This window comes from Bos indicus, chromosome 4 (genome assembly GCF_029378745.1).
Source record: "Bos indicus isolate NIAB-ARS_2022 breed Sahiwal x Tharparkar chromosome 4, NIAB-ARS_B.indTharparkar_mat_pri_1.0, whole genome shotgun sequence".
Classification (NCBI taxonomy): Eukaryota; Metazoa; Chordata; class Mammalia; order Artiodactyla; family Bovidae; genus Bos; species Bos indicus.
In genome coordinates, this window is record NC_091763.1 from 14,436,001 (window position 1) to 14,455,040 (window position 19,040).

Here is a 19,040-nt window from a genome sequence, read left to right on the forward strand (position 1 = left end):
GTTAAAACAGAGTCCTGAACCCAGCCTCCGGGGGTTCTGACTCATTTGACCTGCATGTAACCTAAGAACGTGCTTCGCTAACAAGTTGCCAGGTGATGTTGACGCTGGTGACTTGCAGACTACATTTTGAGACCTATGGGTTGAATCAGTCTTAAAGTTCTCAACCTTTTTAAACCATAATTTCTTTACCTTAAAGTGTGGGGACTTCATATACCTATCTCATACCATAAAGGTTACTGTTTTAAAGTGTACAGTTCACAAGTTTTTAGTATAGTCACAGTTTTGCAACTATCACGCTAATTTCAGAATATTTGCATCACTCCAAAAAGAAACCCAATACCCATTAGCAGTCACTCCCATTTCCCCTTCCACCAGGCCCTGGGAACCACTAATCTACTTTCTCCAAGTACTCTCTCTAAGATTTACCTATTTTAGACTTTTCATACAAATGGAGTCATACAGCGTATGGTTTTTGGTCTGACTTCTTTCCCTTGGCATAGCCTTTTCAAGGTTCATCCATGTTATAACATGTATCAATACTTTCTACCATTTTATGGTCAGAAATATAACATTGCTTGAGCACAACACATTGTGTTTATCCATTCATCAGTTGATGCTCATTTGGGTTGTTTTTCACTTTTTGTGTGTTATACATTTATGTGGATTTATGTCTCCATTTCTTTTGGGATATAACTAGGAGTGGATTCTGTAGGGGTGGATTTGTTGACTCAAGTAGTAACTCTTTATTTAACTTTTTGAGGAACTATCAAACTGTTTCTAAAGTGTAGTACCGTTTTACATTCCCATCAGCAATGTTTGAGGGTTCCAGTTTATTCACAATCTTGGCAGCACTCGTCATTGTCATTTTGATTATACTCTTTCTCATGGTTTTGATGTAGTATCTCATTATGGTTTTGATTTGCATTTCCCTAATGATTAATAATGTTCACTTGTTCAAATGCTTATTGGACATTTGGATATCTTCTTTGGAGAAATATCTATTCAAATCCTTTCTCCATTTTAAAATTGAGTTATCTTTATTTTTAGCTTTTCAGATTAGACATTTATTGGTCAGTAAGATTCTTTTTTAATTTTATATTGGAGCATAGTTGATTAAGAATATTATGTTAGTTTGAATTACATTACCATATGTAAAATAGATAGCCAATGGGAATTTGCTGTATGGCTCAGGAAACTCAAACAGGGGCTCTGTATCAACCTAGAGGGGTGGGATGGGGAGGGAGATGGGAGGGAGGTTCAAAAGGGAGGGGATATATGTATACCTATGGCTGATTCATTTTGAGGTTTGACAGAAAACAACAAAATTCTGTAACACAATTATCCTTCAAAAAAAATAATAAAAAATATTATGTTAGTTTCAGGTATACAGCAGAGTGATTCAGTTGTACCTATCTATTCTTTTTCAAATGCTTTTCCCATTTAGGTTTTTATAGAATATTGAGCAGATTTTCCTGTGCTATAGAGTCAGTTCTTGTTGGCTATCTATCTTAAATATAGTAGTGTGTACATGTCAATCCCGAACTCCCAATCTGTCCCCCACCATTCTTCTCCAGTGGTAACCATAAGATTATTCTCTAAATTTGTGAGTCTGTTTCTGTTTTGTAAATAAGTTCATTTGTATCATTTTTTAAGATTCTTCATATAAGCATTATCATATGATATTTGTTTTTTCTTTCTGACTTACTTCACTTATGATAATCTCCAGGTTCATCCATGTTGCTGCAAATGGCATTGTTTCATGCTTTTTAATGGCTGAGTAATATTCCATTGTATATATATACCACATCTTCTTTATCCATTCATCTGTTGATGGACATTCAGGTTGCTTTCATGTCTTGGTTTTTGTAAACAGCGCTACAATGAACATTGAGGTGCATGTATTCTTTCAAACCTCATTTTTCTCTGGATATATGCCCAGGACTAGAATTAGTGGATCATATGGTAGGTCTATTTTTAGTTTTCTAAGGAATCTCCATACTATTCTCCATAGTGGTTGTACCAATTTATCTTCTCACCAACAGTGTAGGAGGGTTCTCTTTTCTCCACACTCTCTCCAGCATTTTGTTTGCAGATTTTTTGATGATGGTCATTCTGACTGGTATGAGGTAATATCTCATTGTAGTTTTGATTTACATTTCTCTAATAATTAGCAATGTTAAGCATCTTTTCATGTGTTCTCTTGGCTATCTGTATATCTTTTTTGGATAAATGTCTATTTAGGTCTTCTGCCCATTTTTTGATTGGGTTGTTTGATTTTTGTATTGAGCCTCATGAACTGTTTGTAAATTTTGGAGACTAATCCCTTATTGGTTGCATCATTTGCAAATATTTCTCCTATTCTGTGGGTTGTCTTTTTGTTTTGTCTATGGTTTCCTTGCAGCCATGAAATTAAAAGATGCTTACTCCTTGGAAGGAAAGTTATGACCAACCTAGATAGCATATTCAAAAGCAGAGACATTCCTTTGCCAACAAAGGTTTGTCTAGTCAAGGCTATGGTTTTTCTTGTGGTCATGTATGGATGTGAGAGTTGGACTGTGAAGAGTGCCGAAGAATTGATGCTTTTGAACTGTGGTGTTGGAGAAGACTCTTGAGAGTCCCTTGGACTGCAAGGAGATCCAACCAGTCCATTCTGAAGGAGATGAGCCCTGGGATTTCTTTGGAAGGAATGATGCTAAAGCTGAAACTCCAGTACTTTGGCCACCTCATGCGAAGAGTTGACTCATTGGAAAAGACTCTGATGCTGGGAGGGATTGGGGGCAGGAGGAGAAGGGGATGACAGAGGATGAGATGGCTGGATGGCATCACTGACTTGATGGACATGAGTCTGAGTGAACTCTGGGAGTTGATGATGGACAGGGAGGCCTGGCGTGCCGCGATTCATGGAGTCGCAAAGAGTTGGACATGACTGAGTGACTGATCTGATCTGATGGTTTCCTTGGCTGTTCAAGAGCTTTTGAGTTTAGTTAGGTCCCATTTGTTTATTTTTGTTTTTATTTCCCTTATTCTAGGAGACTGCTTGAAAAAGGTCTTGGTGTGATTTATGTCAAACAGTGTCCAGCCTTACATAGGTCTTTAATACATTTTGAGTTTATTTTTGTGCTCGGTATTAGAGAGTGTTGTAATTTCATCCTTTTACATGTAGTTGTCTCATTTTCCCAGCACCACTTTTTTTTTTTTTTTTCCGGCTGCACTGCAGTATGTGGGATCTAAGTTCCCTGACCAGAGATTAAACCCATACCCCCTGCATTGGAAAAAGAGAGTCGTAACCACTGGACTTCCAAGGAAATCCCCAGCACCACTTTTTTTTTTTTTTAACATTTTATTTCATATTAAAGTATAGCCAATTAACAATGCTGTGACAATTTCAGGTTCATGGCAAAAGGACTCAGCCATATGTATACATGTATCTATTCTCCCCCTAAAATTCTCCTTCCATCCAGGCTGCCACATAATATTGAGTAGAGTTCCCTGCCCAGGACCACTTATTGAAGAGACTCTCTTCTCTCCAATGTACATACTTGCCTCCTTTGTCATAGATTAGATGACCATAGATGGGTGGTTTTATCTCTGGGCTTTCTATTCTGTTCCATTGATCTATATTTCTCTTTTTATGATGGCATCATACAGTTTTGATGACTATAGCTTTGTAGTATAGTCTGAAGTCAGGGAATCTGATTCCTCCAACTTTGTTTTTCTTTCTCAAGATTGCTTTGACTATTTGGGGTCTTTTGTGTCTCCATACAAATTTTAAGATTTTTTTTCTTCTAGTTCTATCAAAAATGTCAATTGGTAATTTGATAGGAATTGCATTGAACCTATAGATTGCCTTGGGCTGTATAGTCATTTTGACAATATTCATTCTTCCAGTCTAAGAACATGGTATATCTTTCCATCTCTTTGTGTCATCTTTGATTTCTTTCAGCAGCATCTTATAGTTTTCAGGTCTTTTGTCTCCTTAGGTAGGTTTATTCCTAGATAATTTATTCTTTTTGATGTGATGGTAAATGAGATTGTTTATTTAATTTATTTTTCTGATTTTTTGTTGTTAATGTATAGTAGTGCAACAGATTTCTGTGTATTAATTTTGTATCCTGCAACTTAACCAAATGCATGGATGAGCTCTAGTAGTTTCCTTTTAGCCTCATTAGGATTGTCTATAATATCGTGTCATCTGCAAACATTGACAGTTTTACTTCTTTTCCAATTTGGACTCCATTTATTTCTTTTTCTTCTCTGATTGCCATGGCTAGAACTTTCAAAACTATGTTGAATAAAAATGGCAAGAGTGGATCTTGGAGGAAATGTTTCTCCAATATCCTGAGTATAATGTTAGCTGTAGATTTGTCATATATAGCCTTTATTATATTGAGGTATACTTCCTCTATGCCCACTTTCTGGAGATTTTTTTTTATCATAAATGGGTGTTGAACTTTGCCAAAAGCTTTTTCAAGTTTTTTTTTTTTTTTTTTTTTATGAGTTCTTTCTATATTCTGAGAAAAGTCACTTATCAGATATATGATCTGCAATTTCTCCCATTCTGTGGATTGTCTTTTCATTTTCTTGATGATTCCACTAAAGCCAAAAGTTTTAAATCTTCCTTATTTGTAAATTTTAATATAAAAGCTGTATATGTTTAAGGTGCACAAAGTGATGATTATATATATATATATATATACACATTGTGATATTATTACCAAAGTTAAGTTTATTAGCATATCATCTCATATAGTTACCATTAAAAAGTTTTTAATCTTAATGAAACCCAATTTATCTTTTTCTTTCCTTTTATCTCTAGAGCTTTTGAGTCCCATCTAGAAACCATTGTTTAATCCAAGGTCATGAAAATTTAGGTCTATGATCCATTTTGAGTTAATTTTTGTATCTGGTATAAAATAAGGGTCTAACTTCATTCTCTTTTAAAAACATGCATATGCAGTTATCCCAGCACCATTTATTGATTCTAGGAGCACTTTAAAATTTAGGTAAAAATACTCCAGAGGCTATGTTTATTCCAACATATTTATTAATATTATAATACAATTTTTCCTCTCTGGGTGCTTTCCTGCCAATGTATCAAAGCTTTGTAAACACTGTATTTAGAACAAAACAAATGTCTTCTGAATTAAAACCTCAAGTCAATAATGACTGACCACATGATAGGTTTGTTCAACTATACACCCTCACTTATTGTTGTATATTAAAGTACTAAGGATAATATAATTATCCTGTATTTATTTTCCTATTCACACATATAGAATGAAGACCAAAGCAATGTTTATCCTAGATGCTAGTTCTTTGTAATTTTATAACACCATTTCCCTCATTTGTGCTTCTGACACCCATTCAACTGAAGATATAAATACAAATTTGAAATGTGGTGAGTTACTCTTATATTGTACTAAAATAACTGGATCTACAAAACAGACCAAAATAAGCTAGAAGGTAATTGGAAAAAAAAGGTGAGTCCTATTGTGGACTAACAGAAATGAATATACATAGATACTCCCTTCTCTTCCCATAGGAAGTCAGGTAAATGGAATGTAAAACACATTATCCAAATGTTATAAAGAGAGTTGCAGTGGGATTGAAAATGTAGAATTCAAAAGATGTGGGTTCATAAGGCATCTGGAAAAATGAAAACTGTAAAGTAAGAATTTTTTGGTATATCCTTAAACCAAGAACTCCTAGACCACTGATAGTATTGTTTAGGCTCCTGGGCAGATGTAACTCTGTCATGTCGCAATTGGAAGAGGAAGTGTCAGCTAGCTGTCTCAGCTTCAAAACATTCTCTTTGCTTTGTTCCCTGATTCCATAAGTATTAAACCCAAGGTTGTCCTTAGTCCATGAGTTCCATATCTAGAGGAAAAAAATAAACTTTCTTAGTGTAAATATTTTTGCATTATCTGGTGGCTTTAATGGAACATAAGCCTCTGTTAAATGATGTTCTGAATCTAAGGACTAAGTGAAGAAGAAAATCCTAGACCAACTTTGAGTCCACATAACATTGCTGAGCAGAGATATGGTAATGAAATTGGAAACCAAGCCATGCAGTCTTGTGCATTTGTTTCAGAATCACATTTATATTTAATAAAATTCTGGTTAATTGCTCTTATGAGTCAAATGATAAAAATAAAATTTGAAGTCAAATTCTTCTTTGTTCTGTATATTGATTGAATAACTCCTTAGCATTCAGAAAATTCTGGGAAGGGATGTGAGTATCCCAGTATGTTCATAGGAGTTGATTCCTGTGTTGTGAAAATGCCCACTGAGTTTGGTAACATACATATGAGATTGCCTGAAAAATAACTATTACCCATAAATAGGAACTCAGTCAACACTTTTCCTTATTTCTTCTGAACTTGATTCTTATAAATAAGAACTGAAAGCCAAATAGTGTCATCATAGCCAAAGGGACTTTGACTGGAAGAATTTGATATAATTTATTAGCTTTTACAACTTTCCATGCTTATTACATTCTTTTCTGGTGTCATCATTCCTGTAGTACTTAGTCTAAACTTTTAAAGCAGAAATGGTGTCCATTGCTTATACAGTTCACAAAAAATTACAGAAGAGTACATGATTCACTCACAGACTCGGAGTCCTGGAGATGAGAAGAGAGAGGAGTCTCTAGGGAAAGATGGGTAAGAACAGTATTAAAGAGAAAAGAAGCGCAGGCTATAGCATTCAGTATTATAACTTTCAAGTCATGTAATACTAAAACTCAAGCCACAAAACTGGGTGAATTTATTTTCCATAAAATTCTTGTCAGTAGCTACCATGAGTCTATCAGCATGAGTTCCACAGGCCTACACGAGGGACAAAAAGGTGCACTTGCAAATTACCTTGGGCCAGAGACTGGAGGTAATTTGTTGGTTGGTCCCACCAGGTGATATTCTCTTGAATCAGGCAGTGATAGCAGAAACCCTAAGAACAACAGACAGCATAGAATTGATGACCATACCCTACCCCAGAAGCTAGGCTGCCTAGTTTCTGGCATAGACCCAATCAGGTCTCCTTTCAGAACCTGCAGTTGCCCTTACCATCTTGTGACTTCTGATTACACATGGGGTTGTTTCCACACTCATACCTGTGACTGAATCGAACAGCTGATTGCCTCACTGTACCTCATATTACCTGATGAGATCAAGCAATGGTGTATTAACTTCAAGGGCACAGGGCTGGTGAGCAAAGGCAAAGCAAGCACAAATACGAAAGCTAGTGCCTAGGGTCTTATGAAAAGCATGCATTTTTAGGATATTAGAAAAGTAAGTTGTAGTTAGCTTAATTCTGAATTCTAGGGCTGATTCTAAGCAAAGCAAAATTCCCAATTTCCTGGGCAGAGTAAGCCTGTACATGGGGTGGCCTTGATATCTTCTCCATAGGCAATCACTTCTCGTACCTTAGAACAGCACAGCCAGGTTGCCAAGGACTTTTTCCTCGCATCAAGGGGCTGATTCATGAAACAGTGCCTTGCTGGGTTACACTGTGTCCTGGATTTTAAAAACTGAGCAGGAGCCAGGGTGTGGATTGTCTATGCAATTCTTGTGTCAGCATGTCCTGGTATTTAAGCAGTGTAAGTGCATGCTCATTTGTGTGAAGAAAATCCAACAAGGAATAAAATCATTATAGGCTTCTTTGCTGACAGCAAAGTAAAATCTTCTGGTCAGCTGTAGAAATGGATGAAAACCGATTATATTTAAAGGCTCTGATATTAGAATGTGCTAAAGTAATTATTTTTTTTTAATTGGAGGATAATTGCTTTACAGTGTTGTGTTGGTTTCTGCCGTACAACTATGTGAATCAGCCATAAGCATACGCGTGTCCCCTCCTTCTTGAGCCTCCCTCCCACCTCTCACCCATCCCATGTCGCAGAGCACTGGGTTGAGATCCCTGCATCATGCGGCAACTTCCCATTAGCTATTTATTTTACATATGGTAATGTGTATATTTCAGTGCTTAAAGTAATTCTTTTCATGCACTATCTGTTTATTTCATCTCATTAAATTTTATAAGCCTCCCACATGGCAGAACTTTATCTGTTTTACAAATGGAAAAATGATTTTTTTTAGAATCATAATTAATTAACAGTAAAGTTAAAGAAAAATAGCCCTGAATTTCTTAATGTCTGTTCATGATAGAAGGATGGGAATAGTCTAATTTATTACACTTCCATGATAAACTTATTTCCTATGAATTAAAAAAGATGCTATTCTTCCTGTGTTCTTAGAATTTTTAAAAAAACATGAGAACAAGAGAAGGAGAATATACATTTTAAGGAATTTGTTCAAAGCAAGAACCTACATACATGCTCTTTTGTTTTAGTTTTAAGTAAACTTTTTTTAGAACAATTTTAAATTTATAGAAAAATTATGAGAATACTATGGAGAGTCTCATATACCCCATACCTAGATTCCCCTGTCATTAACATCTTACCTTAGTATGGTATAGTTGTCATAATTAATGAACCGTTATCAATACATTATTGATATTGTAATACATTTATTGCTAATTGAAGTCCATACTTCATTGAGATTTCCTTAGTTCTTACCTACTATCCTTCTGTTCCAGGATCCCATCCAGGATATGAAGTTGTATTTAGTCATCACGTCTCCTTAGAGTCCTCTTTGGCAGGGACAATTACTTAGACTTTCTAAGTTTTTGATGACCTTGCTAATTTTGAGGAGTGCTAATTTTTTTGGTTTTGGCTATATCTATATTTACGTTAATATTTTAAGAATGTCCCTCTTTTGAGTTTTTTTTTTTAGTGTTTTTCTCATAATTAGGCTAGGATTAGCATCTTTGAGAGCAAAACCACAGCGATAAGGTGTCATTTTCATCCCATGACATCAAACGTGCTATCAACATAACTTATCACCATTAACGTTGACCTTGATCGCCCTGGCTGAGGTAGTGTTTGTCAGGTTACATGCTCTTTTGAAATATTATTTGATTATACAGAGTGATCTCTTCATTAAAAATTATTGGCTTCAATTTTAAACATAATTTATCTGAGTAGCAATAGAATTAGAACTAGCTGTACAGATTACAATACGTAAGAGATGACATTGCATATTTAAGACAGTGACAGGAGGAGGATTTACACAACAGAAAAACTGGTTTAGTGAATCTTAAAGTTCATCATGTGCACTATTCCTAGGAATAGGTCGATACTCTTGGTTCTTTACTGATCTATTTTACTTTGTAAAACAAGTTGCAATCATTCTTTGTTTTTTTTTTTCCCCCACAACACTCCTAATAAGAAAGCAAAATAGGGCATCCTTCATTCACTTCCAACAAATAAATAAAGGAAGAGCTCTGGAGTCAGAGAGACTTGTGTTTGATTTTGAACTTAGCCACTTTCTACTCTGTAATCTTTGGGAAAACTTTTTGGAGCACCTGGGCTATAAAAGGGGTCAGTGACTATACATACAAGAATACAAAATGAGCAATGCGAAGTAGGTTGAGCAAGGAGACATGGGTTACTACAAGGTGGAAACTATGAATTACATGGCTCTTATACATCCATAAAAATCTTTGTTCTTAATGTCCATATACTTTATGGCACAACAGAAAATACAAAGCAGATATTTTGCTGAGGCCTTGTGTGTGGTGGAAAGACTCAAGCCCACTAAGTAATCGTCTTATCATCCCGCAGTTAGGTGAATGACACTTTAGGAGCTCAGGATTTAGAGTCGAAAAACCTGAGTCTATACCTCGAATCTGTCACTTCCAACTGTGTGGCATTGGGCACATTTCTTAACATCTCTTTGCCTTGTAGTCTATAAAATGAGTGTAATGTGGGGATTAAACAAAAGCATCTGGCACATCAATGAATATTAATTATATATGAATTTTAATCAGCTTTGGAGAAGCTGAGTCAACTTGCCTCTCTAGCAGAAAGCTACAGAGCATTCTTAGCTGTACTTTCAGTGAAGGAACTGGGCTCATACTCTCCTAGAAGGCCATCACTTTGACATTTTGTTAAAGGCTCATTCTCAATTTGACTCAGTTATTTTAGGCAAGAATGTTTTCAAAAGACCTAAGTGATGTTATTAACAAATGGGTTACATCTTCTCTTCACAGAGTTAAGCCTCTAATTATACCTTGAGCTGATTTATTAGTACTACAGGCTTAAACATTTCCTAACTATTAAAGCTGACTACAGACTTGGGATAACTGTCCACATGCAAGGGATCTGAATGGTAGAAACTCTGCAGAGGAAGAGATGATACCTGCTGAATGAGTCACAAGGAAAGGCTCACAGAAAGGTATTAATTAGGGTAATAGGAAATTATAACAAGTAAAATATGGGTTAAGTATCAGTGAATTTCCCTTAAGGACATACTTCCTATGATAGGAGGGAAGAGTCTTTTAAAAGAGATGATTAAAACCTCTAAGCTTAAGACCTTTAAAACGAGACTGAACAGAGTCCTTATGAACATACCAGAGAAAAGAATCCTGCCCTGGTTGGGGGAGTTGGGAGGCGGTGGGTGATCTAATACCCCTTTGCACTGCTAAGGACTTTGAGTTGCCGATCTACCCAGGAACTGAACACACTGCAAACCATTAAGTACACAGTTGCTTTTCTTGAGCTATGCAATTGTCATTCCCGTGGGCACTATTTTCTTTCGGGGCAACCTTCCAGTATTGCTGATATTAACATAAAAATTCTGTAAGTCTGTCTTTGTTTTTAGTTGTTATGAAGAAAAAATATGAAGAACGTATTTTCATTGTTCTTCCAGCAAAGGAAATTTTATTTCTCAAGACATACAGATTAAATATCACTTTCAGTTTCCTCAAAAGGAAGATCATTTTTTAGAGGGTGTTTAAAACAACAGAAGTTTATATTCTTGGTTTGGGGGTCTGGAAGTCTAAAATCCAGGTGTTGGCAAGGTTGATTTTCTTTGGGGGTTTCTGAGGGAGAATCTGCTTCATGCTTCTCTCTAGTTTCTTGTAGTAGCCAGAAATGCTTGTGTTCCTTGGCTTGTAGCTGCATCACTGCTGTCTCTGCGTCCTTTATCATCACTCTGTGTTCAGGAAGATAATTTTTTAATGCTAAACTGACTTTAACTTTCTCAGACTTAATTCTTTCATTTTTTAATGAAGTATTGGAAGTTTGGCAACATCAAATAAGTAGGGATGAGCTGCATCTCTCAGGAACCTCACCAGTGGGTGTGTATTTAAGGAAGAAGGAGTTGTTAACAACTATAACTATACTAAGCCCAATTAGGAGAGAATGCACAGAGACCCATAGTCTTATCTTTAGCAGCTTTGTGTCCCGCCTGTAGTAACCACAGCTGGGTTGATCTGTGTCTCAAGCATCACTGAGCCATAGCATTCCTCCTAGGCCCATACCAGCTTGAATTTGGCCCCCACACCCATCACATCACATGAACAGGCTAGATGGCCACCATGGTAGAGTGGTTTCAGGGTCCTGGGAAGGTCCTCCTTACATGCCTGGTTGGTGATATGTACAAGCATTTTTGTTTAATTAGCATCAAGGTGTGGCATCCTTTCCCAACCACCGTTCATCATGCACCTCTTCATCCAGCTCCTATCCTACTCTTCTCTTCTCCATCTCTCCTCTTTCTCCTCCCAGGTTCCCCAAACTAGTGACACCAATATTTGCTTTGTACCCTTATTTCACTTACTAACCAAATCCTGTTAAATTCACTTCCAAATATCTCTGAAAATCATCTACTTTTCTCCACTACCCTAGTCTGATCCACATTCATCTCTCTCTTGGATTATTACAATAGCCTCCTGAACTGGTCTCCTTGTATCTCTTTGTGTCTCCCTTTAATCTATGGTCCACAGAGTAGACAAGGTGATCTTTTAAAAAATTAATCCATTTTAAGAGATTTAAAACAGGAGAGAATATGGAGAAAAGGGAACACTTGTGCTCTACTGGTGGTGTTGCAGGAAGGCGGACCCCTTCCAGGGCCCAAAACTGGGCTCTTGTCTAACACTCAGAAATGAATTGTCCGAGGAGACACATGTGCTGGCAAAGCAAGAGATTTTATTGGGAAAGGGCCTCGGGTTTTATGGTGATGTGATTAGTTTCCGGGTGGCCTTTGGCCAATCATTCTAATTCATAGTCTTTCCTGGTGGCACACGCATCACTCAGCCAAGATGGATGCTAGCGAGAGGTATTCTGGGAAGTGGACGGACACACGGTGTCTCCTTTCGACCTTTCCCAACTCTTCCAGTTGGTGGTGGCTTATTAGTTCCATATTCCTTATCAGGATCTCCTGTCATAAAACAACTCATGCAAATGGTTACTATGATGCCCGGCCAGGGTGGGAGGTTTCAATCAGTGTGCTTCCCCTAACAGTGGGAGTATAAACTGGTACAGCCACTATGGAAAACAGTGTGGAATTTCCTCAAAAAATCAAAAATAGAACTACCATATGATTCAGCATTCTGCTTCTGGGAACTTATCTGAAAAAAATGAAAACGCTAACTCAAAAAGATATCTGCTCCTCCATGTTCACTGTAGCGTTATTTATAATAGACAAGACATAGAAACAACTTAAGTGTCCACTGATGGATAAATCAATAAGGAAAAATATATATACTATATTATTGTATAGTATATAATTATATAACATCATATACACACAATGTAATATTATTCAGCCATAAAAATGGAAATTCTACCATTTACAAACCTTGAGTGAACCCTGAGGGCATCATGCTAAGTGAAATAAGACAAAGACAAATTTAATCTGACCTTTTTTTTGGAAATTTATTTATTTTTAATTGAAGGATAATTGTTTTCACTATTGTGTTGGTTTCTACCAAACCTTTCTTATGTGTAGAATCTGAATTTTTTTAAAAAGCGAAACTCATAGAGAATAGATTGGTGGTTGCCAGAGGGGCTACAAAATGTGTGAAGGTAGTCAAAAAGTGCAAACCTCTAGTTATGAGCTAAACAATTTCTGGGGGTGTAATATTCAGCGTGGTGCCAATAGTTAATAATACCATGTTATATATTTGAAAGTTACTAAGAGAGTAGATTTTAAAAGTTCTCATTCTAAAAGGAAACTGTAACTACGTGTGGTGATGATATTAAGTAGACTTGCAGTGATTATTCCACAATATATATATAAATACTGAATCACTGTATTGTATACCTGAAACTAATATCATTTATATTTCAATTCTATCTTAATTTAAAAAACAAAACAAAGCCTCTGGCAATAATCTGATTTGTCATGCCCTTGCTTAAAGATACTGCTTACTTCCCTGCTGCCTTCAAGATGAGTTTCAGCTCATATTATATACAGCTTTCCTCTCCAGCCTTATCTCCCTCCTCTTTCTGTCTCACATTCAGTGCCTCAGCCACGCTGAATTGCGGGCAACTCTCCAAATATTCTGACTTATTCTTGCTCGTCTTCGTTCCTTCTACCCTTAATGCTATCTACCAATCCTTTTTCACCTGAATAACTCTCTATAATCATACTGATTTAACAATAGACAATTTGTTCTTCAAGTATTTTCCATAGTCCCCCAAGACAGGATTAAATGCCTGTCCTGGGTACTCCTGCACCCACTATGTTCATCTCTCTACAGCTCTGTCACACTCTAACATTCCCCAAGAAATTGTTATGTTGGACAGGGACAGGGTCTTTTTCCCTGTGTTATTTCTTCCCCACCCAGAGATCAAGCCCGAATCTCTGCGTCTCCTGCATTGGCAGGTGGATTCTTTAACACTGCACCACCAGGAAAGCTCAAAGGATGTGACAGTGGTACAGAAAGTAGTCAGGGAATGATTAAGACATACTTAGAAAGCCAGATTAATAGGGGGAATAGGTTCTGGCCATAATGAAATAAATTTAGATGTCAAAAACTGCAAAAAAACAAAACAAAACAAAACAAAACCCTGACTCTAAAAGCCTTTTTCTATATTGAATGAATTGAGAATATCTGAAGAAAAAAATCTGAGGTAAATGAATAACATTATCATTACTGAGAAGCAGTTACTTTCTCTTTGGGGGTAGATTTATTTTTATTCACCAAGTGTGTGCTATTTGCATTTGCAAAGGCCCTTATTTGGTGAAATCCTTCTTTGGAAAGTATAACAGTCAATTATCTACTTACAAAGGAGGGAAGATAATATCATTAGAAACATTTATTCTTGTGAATTTACATAAATGTAGAATGCAAACAAAATAACATTTTCTGGATAGCCTCATGCAACTTCGCACTTGGGGAGAAAATAAAAATTGACTATAGATTTCAGGTATTTTTCTTTTATAAACTATTAAGTAATTTGGAGTGACTAATCCAGCTGTTGTTACTCAATCATCTGGCTTGCTTCTGGCAAGAAACACATTAATGGGTAGAAATCAGAGGGGACATTATAATTAGAAGAGCAAAGAAGAACCATATAATGCTCTCCTTATAAGAATCACCTATTGTTGGGGAACTTATATTGTAACACTTTAATTCTGGAGTCAAATCAGTCACCCTCATCTGACCAAAATGTTTCTCTTTGCCCTTTCACCAAACTTCCTGCTGCAGATCTGCTTTTACCTGAGTCCTCCTGTGTGGATTCATGTTGCCACCAAACAGCTTCTGATTATTTTACATTCAGGGGATGGGGGGTGGCTGGAAAGGAGAGAGAGGGAGGGAGAGAGATGTGGGGGTCAGGGAGAGAAGAAGGAAAAAAGAAGGAAAGAAAGGGGGAAATGAATGAAAAGTCTCTGCAGAGGTACTGGAAGCCAATTCATATGGTTGAGGTGTATGTGCTTGTCAGGGCCTACCATCTTGTCCTGGCTCTATTCTTTCTGAAACTTCAACACCTTGGCATAAAACTGTCACCTCTGTAAAACTTCTTGGGTGAAAGATAGCCTGAACATATTTCTGGGAGAAATGTTTTCTTAGACACATTTTATAAATGAGGATACAGTTGGGAGTTCCCAGAAAGTACTTGGCTGGTACTGGTCAAGAAATTGATCTAGCTCTAAGTTCCCTGACCCACTCCTGAGGATGCCAAGGGGGAAGAAAAAGATTGAGGAATCCTAGAACCCGACATTCAAACTGTGAGAAACTCCTGGGAGGACAGAGGTAGGTTAGGCCTAGGTGAGAGGAGCATGGTAGCCTAGAGCAGAAGACCATTCTGTCCTCTGAATCAGAGTCAGCTGAGGGGAAGCTTTTTATCTTGGGTGGACGCTGATATTCTTTCCTCCCTCTCCACTTCCTATTTCCCATAGAATAGGTGGTTGCAATTCAGAGAGGCAGCTCTTGGAAACAATAGTTCCGTAAGCCAAGGCACAGGAAGATTTCAAAGCAGTCTGCCTATTTGATGGTCAGGAGAGCAAGCAGAGTGAGTGATAGGAGGGTGACATAACACCATAGACCTTCCTTGAGGAATATCTCCTTCCTGGTGCCAAATACACTCTGTGAGGTTCTGGGTAAGGTCTAGGCTTTTGCTCCTTCAGTTTGGAAATGTTACCAGCAAAAGTAGTAAGTTTTTGAGGTGTAAGCCTTTGAAAAGAAGAAAAACTGAACAACTGGCACTAGATGAAGTACAACTAATACACTAGAGAGAAGAAAAAAATGAAGCCAAATGAAAATCATTGAAGAAATTAAGGGAGATTATTAGGAACACAAAACACAGATCTTTATAAGAACGAATCAGTGGAAGAAACTTGGACATCAGAACATAAAAGTTAAAATAAAGAGCTCAATACACTTGAAGATGAATTAGTGAACTGGAAGATCAGATAGAGAACTCTCCCAGGAAGCACAGCCAGGAAAGTATAAAGCAAAGGCATAAGATACAGAAGATAGAAATTTGTTTCAAAAGTTGAGATCTATATAACAGGAGTCTTGGGAAGAGGGAACAAATAAAGGGAGGAAGAAAATTTTGCTACTTGACAACATGGATGCCAAGTAAAATAAGTCAGAGGGAGAAAGACAAATTATGTATGACTTCAATTATATACATGAAATCTAAAAAAGTTGTATTCATACCAACAAAGAGTAGAGTGGGGACTACATGCTAGAATAATGAGGGAAAGAGGGAGATGGTGGCCAAAGGGTACAAACATCCAGTTATGAATAAGTTCTAATTATCTAATGTACAGCCTGGTAACTATAGTTTGTAATACTATATTATATACTTGAAAGCTGTTAAGAGAGTAGATCTTAAATGTTCTCACCACAAAAAAAGGAAAAAAAAAAGGTAATCATGTGAGGTGATGGATATATTAACTAATTTACTGTGGTAAGTCATTTCACAATATATGAGTGTATCAAATCATCACATTGTACACCTTAAGCTTACACAATGTTATAAGTCAATTATATATTACTAATACTGGAGAAAAACCAGAAGTCAAAACCAAATAAATGGAGGAAAGAAAATATTTGAAGAAATGATAAACTAGAATTTTTCAGAACTAAGGAAGTATATAATACCTTAGATTTAAAAAAACTATGGATTGGTAAATTGAATAGATGAAAACAGAAATAAAAAATCAAACCTGGGAGCAATATACTCACACTTTAAGACCATCAGCCAAAAACAAAAAATTCTACAGACTTTCAAAATGGGGAAAGGAATGGGGACAGGAAATTATATCTATAATGGAATAAGAATGAGATTGCTATCATTGACATTAAAGGAGTTAATATATGCAAATTGCTTAAAACATTCCCTTGCACATAATAAGCATTCTATAAGTAGTAGCTATTGTTATTATATAACTTCTCAACAACAACCTTAGATGGATAAGATAATAGGGTAATATTTGTGTTACTGGTTAACACAAAGTGTTAAAAAATCTCTGAACTTCAGGTTTTATATTCTCAGTGATGTAAGACTGAAAAAATATATAACAGAAGATTCTCATTAAATACACTCTTGGACAAATATTTACAGAGGAAGAGAAATAGATCTTGCAGGATTCTATAGCTTTATAGGGAGTAAAGTTTGACTTCATATTAAAAAGAAAGAATCAGGGGACTTCCTGGTGGTCCAGTGGTTAAGATTCTGGTTCGATCCCTGGTCCCACATGCTGCACAATGTGGCCCAAAAAAAGAAAAGAGAAAATGCAAGAATCAGGAAGAGAAACAAGATGCGTCTATAATAATTCCAGACAAATCCTATGTAATACCAAAATCACCAGAAGCAGAGCAACCAGAGAAAAGTGAACATATGCTGAACTAAATCTGTTTTTTGTAAATGAGAGAGTGGCAGTTATAGATATTATTAGCTCATGAAATTAATGAGGAAAACATTCATTTTAATAAATTAAGTATCAATGAAAAATAAAATGCTATAGTATGTAACTTTCAAACTGGCTGAAGAAAATTCCATATTTCTAAGCAAGTTAGGAGTCTTAGGCTAGGTATCCCTGAGAAAGCAGAATCTGACACAAGGGCTTAATGCAGATAGTTTATTTGAGAAAGGGATTGCAGTGAGTAGGAGTGGGGGACTGGAGGAGCAAAATAGAAAGAAGGGAGGAAAAGCCAAAATGCATTATGGAGCTGTGGACAGAGACAGAGTGGTTCTCATGGGACATTTTAAGAAGCTGTGGAAAATGTTCCTAGCAATTGTCTGCCTCCCCAAGGACTGAAAGAAGAGATGTAGTGCTCATGCTGCTATATCAGATAAGCCTTGGGGCAGAAAGCAAGAAGCAAGAGTTAGAAGATGCAGCTGAGTCAGGGCACTGTTAGGACACACCCCTGTAAAGGTGATCACTTCAAGAAAGACTGGAGTAAAATGTAGGGTGAGAATATGTAAAACAAGGCACAAGAGCTACCTGATACCATAGGAAATAAAGATAAAACAAATAAGACACAAAATAAATACCTGCCGCGAGGAGCACAAGAAGAAGCATCCCGACTCCTCAGTCAATTTCGCAGAGTTTTCCAAGAAATGTTCCGAGAGATGGAAGACCATGTTGGCCAAGGAAAAGTCCAAGTTCGAAGACATGGCAAAAAGTGACAAAGCTCGCTACGACAGGGAAATGAAAAATTATGTCCCTCCTAAAGGTGACAAGAAGGGAAAGAAAAAAGATCCCAACGCTCCGAAAAGGCCTCCATCTGCCTTCTTCCTGTTTTGCTCCGAACATCGCCCAAAGATCAAAAGCGAACACCCTGGCTTATCCATTGGGGATACTGCAAAAAAATTGGGTGAAATGTGGTCTGAGCAGTCAGCCAAAGATAAACAGCCGTATGAACAGAAAGCAGCTAAGCTAAAGGAGAAATACGAAAAGGATATTGCTGCATACCGTGCCAAGGGCAAGAGTGAAGCGGGAAAAAAGGGCCCTGGCAGGCCGACAGGCTCCAAGAAGAAGAATGAACCAGAAGATGAGGAAGAAGAAGAGGAGGAGGAAGATGAAGATGAGGAGGAGGAGGATGAAGATGAGGAATAAATGGCTATCTTGTAATGATATGTGTGGAGTGTGCGTGTGTGCTCAGGCAATTGTTTTGCTAAGAATGTGAATTCAAGTGCAGCTCAATATTAGCTTCAGTATAAAAACTGTACAGATTTTTGTATAGCTGATAAGATTCTTTGTAGAGAAAATACTTTTTTAAAAATGCAAGTTGTGGCTTTTTGAGGGGCTACTACATACAGTTAGAGTTTCAAGCTTCTGATGTTAAATGTTTCTAAATATTTAATGGTTTCTTTAATTTCTTGACTTGTGTATGGTAGCACAGCAAACTCATAGAAATTAGCATCAATAGCAACTTTTGGGTTTTCTAGAATGAGAATGTTGCATTTTTTGTTTTTGTTTTTTTTTTAATTTTGTAATAAAATTATATATATTAAAAAAATAAAAAAAAATACCAAATAAAACACAAAAACAATGATAAAGAAAACAGAAAATTGTATTTTAGAAATGGTGATGATTTAGTTCCTAAGTCATGTCCAACTCTTGTGTTCCCATGGACTATAGCCCACTAGACTCTTCTGTCCTGGCATTTTCCAGGAGAATACTGGAGTGGTTTGCCATTTCAGTCCTAGTAAATAATAATGAGGCTTCCCTGGTGGCTCAGATGGT

At 36.8% G+C, this 19,040-nt stretch overlaps 1 pseudogene; it reads left to right on the forward strand.

Annotated features, from left to right (window-relative positions):
- The window catches only part of LOC109557854 (high mobility group protein B2 pseudogene), a 30,573-nt pseudogene extending 11,803 nt beyond the window's left edge, over positions 1-18,770 (forward strand).
- The last annotated feature ends 270 nt before the right edge of the window (positions 18,771-19,040 follow it).